The following is a 7,797-nucleotide window of genomic DNA, read 5'->3' as shown; positions in this document are numbered from 1 at the left end:
CGAAGGCAGTCGCTTAACCGACTGAGCCACCCAGGCGCCCCCAAAAAACTTGTTCTTAACACAAGTAAAATATTACAGTGTATTCTTAACAAAGTTTACAACATTGATTTTCTGTAGACTAATAGAAATATGAATAAATATTATGTTTGACCAAATGAAGAGTAAACTATGCTATTCCTTTTGAACTCCTGGTTCCTAGAGTTATATTCTGTTATCTTTTACTTAGGAATTTTTTTCATAAATCAAGCACTATTTGGTTCATGAACAGATTTTCCTTTGTACATTTATTCCTGTTCAAAAGAACCAAAAATCAAATACTCACATTTTAGAGTTTATTTTAGAAGCTGTCGTTTGTTTATATCTTCATCTTGTCTTACTCAAATATGCAGGCTAGGATCAGATAATCAAATCATTTGAAACCTAAAATTGCTTTAAAAAAGTCACTGATAGACTGTACATAAGAAACAATAAACATCATTTCACTTAGGCATTATTTCTCTATTTCTTGAAAAAAGAAAAGTAAAAAGTAAGAGATTAATTAAGCCTGGCCAGTGAAGAGAAATGACCACAGAACTTTACATATTGGTAATTGGTGTACAGAGAGAGAGCTCACTGTACTGTCTAGAGATCTCTGGCTTTGGGAACAGTACACTTGAGAATTTGTGGAGTTCTGCAGTCTCAGTAGCTCTGCGATCTTGAGCAGGCCCATTGCATCTTGAAGCTCTGTCTTCTCACCTGCAAAATGAGTATAAAAATACAGCTCTAACTAATTAACAGGAGTATTGCAAAAATAAAACAAGATAAAATAAATGAATAAAAATTTCTGGTGGTAAAACATGACATACATATGTTAATTCCTATCAGCTCCCTAGTGTCCAACAAAGTCAAAATGTAGCCTTTAAGTTTATCATTTATGTACTTTATAAGAAGAAACTGATAAGATGCTTTTGTGAATTAAAAAAAATAATAAATAGCTACTCCCAGAGACAAGTGATCTGCGCAAGTGGATCAGGAGAGGTGGCTAGACATTGTCTTATTATGAGGAACACATTGAAAGGAATTACAAGCTTTAGTGATTCCCCAGAGACAGATTATACAGGTCAGCTTCTGATACAGTAGAGAAAATATGCCTACAGGAAATTCAATGTTTACAATTACTAACGGAAGTAAAAAATAACAACTATAAGAGTCCTCAAAAGGACATTTGAGTAGAAGAAGTGTAGTGCAATCATGCAAAGAGCTCTCTGTTTAGAAACAGAAAAAGGATTTAGTGTACTCCCACCATCCCATTATCAGATGGAGCCTCTGGCCGTCTGAGGTTTGGGTAAACTTACTTAAAATTTAGTGTCCCTTCTATTCTTCTGACCCTTGTGTCTAATCTAGAAAAAAGAAGTACTGATTCTTTTCTGTCATATGCTCCATACACTCACCTTTTCCCTACTTTACTCACAAAAGGTCTTTTTACAGCAAAGTTTTATGAGTTTGTAACTTTCTTCAAGAGTTTAAGGGTGAAAAGAATGGTAACATTTTACTAAGCCCTAGCTTTTGAAGTACAATGCAGTCTCAATCTCCTCCCTCCTCCTTCTGACTCTTCAAAAATTAGTAACACTTCTCCCTCCCCTAGGCTCCTATGTCATCTAAATCAGGTAAAACCATTAGAGGCCAGCGGCTAACTCAATCATGCCTACTTGGGAATTTTTCCATTGACGTGGATAGCATCTTTTTTCACTAAGAGGAATTCCTTACTTATTGCTAAGAGAATAGCATTTTGTCCTACTTATTATTTAAAATTTCCTTTAATCTTTTCTTTAGCTGAGACATTTAATACTTTATTAAGTAGAAACTGAAAAAGTAAAATATGATTTCTGAATGAATACATATATATATATTTTTTTTTCTGAATTAAGTGGAGATTGTATTCAATGGTATAAGCCTGGTTCTCACATTAAATAAGCTTAAATGATTTTCTTTATACTACCCTAATTAGGTACCACCTGTTTAACTTCCAGGAACTTCAAATGGACTAAAATTTTGAGCACCAAGTGGGATGAGGGATTCTACATGACTCATTTAATTCTAATACTTATATGGTCTCATTTTATTAATGAAAAAACAGATTTAGTAATTTTGAAAAGATTTTATCATTAAATGGAAGAACATGGAGTACAATCTCAGTCTGACTTTAAGATAAATGGCCTTTGAAAATTATCATATTGCCTTGGGGAAATCGAAAGTCTCTTAAGGCATTATCAAATAATCTTAAACTTTAAATTTTAATCTTAAATTTTAAATTTTAGAAGGAAAAATGTCATATGCAACAATCTGGATGAACCAGAAAGACATTATGCTGAGTGCAATAAGCCAGTCATACTGCATAATTCTATTTATATGAGTTTCAGTTATTATGCACAATGAATACGGTTTAGAGATCTGCTGTACAACTTTGTGTTCATAGTTAACAATACTATATTGTACCTAAAAAGTTTGTTAAGAGGGTAGATCTTGTGTTACATATTCTTATCATAATAAAAATAAATCAATAATAAAATAAAATAAGTTACTTTAGATTTCGTAGCAAAAGTAAAAGTGAGTAAAATGAAACAAAATAAAAAAATTAATTCTATAAAGTCAAGTGTTTAAACATAAAACAGAAGAAGACTGGCATTTTGTCATTTGATTCTATTTCTTACAAATATTAAATTATTTTAAGGAACATAAAAAGTATTCCAATTCCAACTTTATTTTATAAGTATATTACATATTTTCATATCTCAAATTTTTATATAACACTAATATTAATTATAAAAAAAACATGTGAGAGAAGCTCTATTTCAACTGATGATTTACTTTCCTGTGGAAAATTCAAGAAAATCTCATCATGAACTCTGTTTACCTCCTGTTGCTAGCAAGTCTAAACGTCCAATAAATCTCTCACCACTGAATCTCATCCCCTATGGCTCTGTAAATTCTGTAGTGACCCAATTTTCCTCATTCTCCTACTTCCAAACCTTACCTCTGTTCCCCTTGTAACACCTTTTGTCAACTGCAGTCCCCATCTCCCACCCAGTTTCAAACCCTTCTTTGAACTCCCTTGTTATCACCTTATTTTGCTGAAGATGTGACAGCCAATGCAGCCTTCAAAAATGTAAGCTTTATACTCCATGTATTACAAGGCCTGAAGATGGTATATCTCCTTGTATCTCATTTGAATATATAGACCATTTGTTATATCTCAAAAACCAAGAATTCTTTCAAGTTATGCCATTAGTCTTTACTATTTCCTGTCTTGATGTTGGCATCTACTAATATTTCTCACTCCTCTTCATTCTTTTTTTAAAAGACTTTATTTATCTATTTGAGAGAAAGAGAGGAGGAGGAGGAGAAGAGGGAGAGCAACAAGCAGACTCCACAGTGAGCACGGAGCCCAACCCCAACACAGGGCCGAATCTCAGGACCCTGAGATCATGATCTGAGCTGAAATCAAAGTTGGATGCTTAACCCACTGAACCATGCAGACACCCCATCACACCTCTTCATTCTTGAATTCTCATTCTGTCACCTAGTTTACCATTTTCTCTTACATCACCATTTTTGTCATTATTCTTGACATGGTCTAAATTTATATTAATGATTGATTCAATTCCCTGGCCTCCTAGGTCTTTGGCATCTATACTTCCCAACCTACTTCTGAATTCCACTTTACTTATTTCTCCTGTGGCAGATATTTTTGTTACCAATTACTACATCATCTCTGAAATCCTAACTTCATACATTCAATTCTTTCACCAAATTTACTATTTTCTCTGCTCCTTTACATGAGTGCAAGCACTGCACACATTTTTCTGTCCCATAAACCAATCCAGTTATTCCATTTGTCAACTCCTCCTGTTTTCTTTTTCTTGTTTTCCAGCTTAGATTTCATGCCTCCCCACCAGAACCATGCAGTTCATAAACTCTTTACTCTCTTGTACCTCACTCCCTACTCCAGCACCTAGCCTGGAAAATTCTAAACCCCAGTGATGAACAAATTTTACCTTTTCTGCATCTTCACATCAGTAGCTGAACATGGCTAGTGAAAACCATAGGTCCCTGCTAACTGGGTTCCATTTAATTGTACCATAAACCTCAGATGGGACCTCAGCACCAGTGGTGAAAGTGCTAATTTCCCCAAGGATTTCACTCTTCTGCTTTTCAAGAAGATGATTTCATACCTATTCTTCTAATACACAAATCTCTAGTACTATCTTCCCTTTCTCATTTTGAGTTGAACTCACCTCTCTTGACATGTTGAGAAAATAAAGGAACTAATTATCTGTAGCTATGCATTTAATCTCCCTTCCATGCTCTTAAAAAGGGTGAATTTGCCTACCATACTTGAAATAGTTTACAAATCATTTTTATTCCACATTAGGTTTTTGAAATTTATTTATACCAATATACATGGTGTTTGTTTATTGATTTTGGCTTAAATACATTATTTTGCTGAATAAATAAATATGTATCTATTTTTTCATACTTCTACTGAAAGATGGTTGCATTATCAGTATACTTACAATGATAAGAGGCCTTCAGTGAACATTCATAAAATTGTCCCCTTGTCTGCCACATGGAAAAGTTTCTCTCAGTGTAGATTTCTGAATGCAGAATTATTGGATTCCCAAGTATGCACATTGTCAAAACTTTAATGGATTAGTCAAATTTCTCTTCAAGGTGATTTTAACAATTTACACTCCCAATAGCAATTTAAATGAGTTATATTTTTAACATTATATTCAACACTGGTAAAAGAAATAAGTTATCAGACTTATTTATTTATTTAAGATTTTATTTATTTATTTGACAGAGACAGAGATAGCGAGAGCAGGAACACAAGCAGCGGGAGTGGGAGAGGGAGAAACAGGCTTCCCCCCGAGGAGGGAGCCCGATGTGGGACTCGATGCCAGGACCCCGGGATCATGACCTGAGCCGAAGGCAGACGCTTAATGACTGAGCCACCCAGGTGCCCCAGACTTTAAATCTTGCAGAACTGACAGATGTGAAAACTATGTCTAGTTCTAACTTGAATTTTTTTGATCATTACTGATGTTGAGTGTTCTTTCATATGTTTAATAGTCATTCAGATTTCCCCTTCCATGAATTGCCTGTGATACATTTTACCATTTTTCTACTGAAGATTTTAATTTCTAAACATTTTATTTTTTTTTTAAGACTCTGCTTCCTACTCTTTTTTTTTTTTAAGATTTTATTTATTTCAGAGAGAGAATGAGAGACAGAGAGCATGAGAGGGAGGAGGGTCAGAGGGAGAAGCAGACTCCCTGCCGAGCAGGGAGCCCGATGCAGGACTCGATCCCGGGACTCCAGGATCATGACCTGAGCCGAAGGCAGTCGCTTAACCAACTGAGCCACCCAGGCGCCCAATTTCTAAACATTTTAAATCATAAAATATATCACAAGAGAATGTGTAAAAACATCCAGATGTACAGAATACCAAATTTGCAAAAGCAACAACAATGTAACTACTCTATACTGTAGTTTCACCTGTTTTCAAATTTATAGAAATGAAATCATTCAGTATTTTTGTTTCTGTTTTCGTCCATTCATTATAATATTTAAAAATTCATCTAAGTTACTCTATAGTTTATAATTTTTGGTTGCTCTGGTATATTCCCTTGTATAAATGTATCATTATTTGTTCATTTTATTCTTGATCTCATTTTGAGTTGCTTTCATTTTATTTGTCATGAATAATGATATTATGAACTATTACCACAGAATAAATGTTTATGGTAAAACTCCCTAATTGAAGAGTATATGAATTCTCAGCTATATAAAGTAACACCTGTTGTTTGATTTTGCTGTTCTTATTATTTTCAGCTTTAAAAATAAAAGTATAACTTTTATGGGCTTTTTATATTTTCACTGCCAGCATAAGCTCTAATTGCTCCAAATTCTTCCCAACATGGTATTGTTAGGCTTTGTATTTTTTAATTTTATTCTTTTAGATTTGTAGTGTGTATATATTCGTGGCTTTGCCATTCATTTCATTACTAGTTAGATTCACCACCTGCTTAAAATATTTGGCTATTTATGTATCCTCTTTTCTGAAGAATTTTTAGAGTTGCCTTTTAAGAAATCTCCCTCTCTCTCTCTCCTTCCCTTTTCTCTTTCATTTTTTCTTTGCTGCAAACATTTATATTAGGTTATCTGACTTTTCTTACTAATATATTTCAATTCTAAAACTATTATGAATATAATCCCTTTGCCAGTTACATGTGTGGCAAATATCTTCTACCACATGGCTTCCTTTTCTTAATGATGTTTCTGAAGTTGATGACTTCAATGTAATCAAATTTACATGCCTTTTCATTTACATATAGAGCTGTGTGTGTGTGTGTGTTTAGGGCATGAAGTTTGGTCATTTTCTCCATATTTTCAACTGCTCTTCAATTATATCTTTGTCATATACATATATACACATGTGCATAATTCTGGGTTTTCTAGTTTGCTTCACTGTTCTTGCTCAGGGATTGGCAAACTGTCTCTTAAAAGACCAGATAGAAAACATTTTAGGCATTGGGCCATACATTCTGTGGTGACAAATTGGTGTAGCATAGAATAGCTATATTCTAATGAAACTTTATTTACAAAAAGTGATGATTGGCCCTGTAGGTCACATGCTTGCAACTCTCAGTTTTGTCTAATCTTGCTGTAGTATAGTCCTATTTAACAGCTATACTGTATGATAAATCTTACCATTTGGTAGAGCATTCTTACCATTTTGTTATTCTTCTTCAGAGTATTTGGGCCAGACTCAAAACTTTGTATCCCTTCATTAAATTTAAAATCAGCATGTTAGATTTCTTCATCCACCTTCCAAACATTCTAAGGAGATGTGTTACTGGGTATGCAATATATCTGTATTTCCATTTAATATAAATTGACATCTTGAGTTTTCCAAATCATAAACAGTATGTTTATCTCCATGTATTTGGGTTTTCTGGAATATCTGTCAAAAGAGTTGCATTATTTTCTGCATAGATATCTTGCATATATTTTCTAAGATTTATTCAGAGGCACTAGATATTTTGATGCTACTTTAGGTAATTTTGTTTTTAATTTTGAAATCTTGTTGTAAGTAAATATTATAGATTTCTAATGGAGATATGGAATGATATTTTTATTATATTTTAATCTTTGTTGTCTTACTGTTCTTTTTTAATAAAATAGATTTATTTATTATTTGAGTCCCAATGTGGGGCTCAAACTCACAACCCTGAGATTGAGTCACATGCTCTTGCAACTGAGCCAGTCAGGTTCCCCTATTTTACTAGTCTTAAGTCATCATTTACTCTTTGCAAGTGCAAGAATAACTATCCGCCTCTTGCTCATCACAAAATGTTCAGTGCACATCATTGTTCCTGGAATCTACTATAGTAGATTCTCAAAATATATTTATTGAATGAATGAATGGAAAATGAATAATTAATAAATCTAAAGTGAAATGCTGACCATTATATGATGAGTGTGCATTGGAAATATTGCAAGAGAAAATAATGCTTCTGCATTTATAAAGTTAAAATAAAAACAACTTTAGTCTAAAAACTTTAAATCTATAAAATAATGATTCTTTAAATATTTTATTTATTTATTTATTTATTTTTGAGACAGAGGGAGAGAATGCAGGAGTAAGGAGGGGCAGAGGGAGAAAGAATCTGAACTAGACTCCACACTGAGAGAGGAGTCCAACTTGGGGCTCTGTCTCATGACTGTGAGGTCATGACTGCGAGATCATGACCT

This window comes from Mirounga leonina, unplaced genomic scaffold, assembly GCF_011800145.1.
Source record: "Mirounga leonina isolate KUSES-001 unplaced genomic scaffold, KU_Mleo_1.0 Mir_153, whole genome shotgun sequence".
In the NCBI taxonomy this organism is placed as follows: domain Eukaryota; kingdom Metazoa; phylum Chordata; class Mammalia; order Carnivora; family Phocidae; genus Mirounga; species Mirounga leonina.
This window is presented reverse-complemented; position numbering follows the sequence as displayed.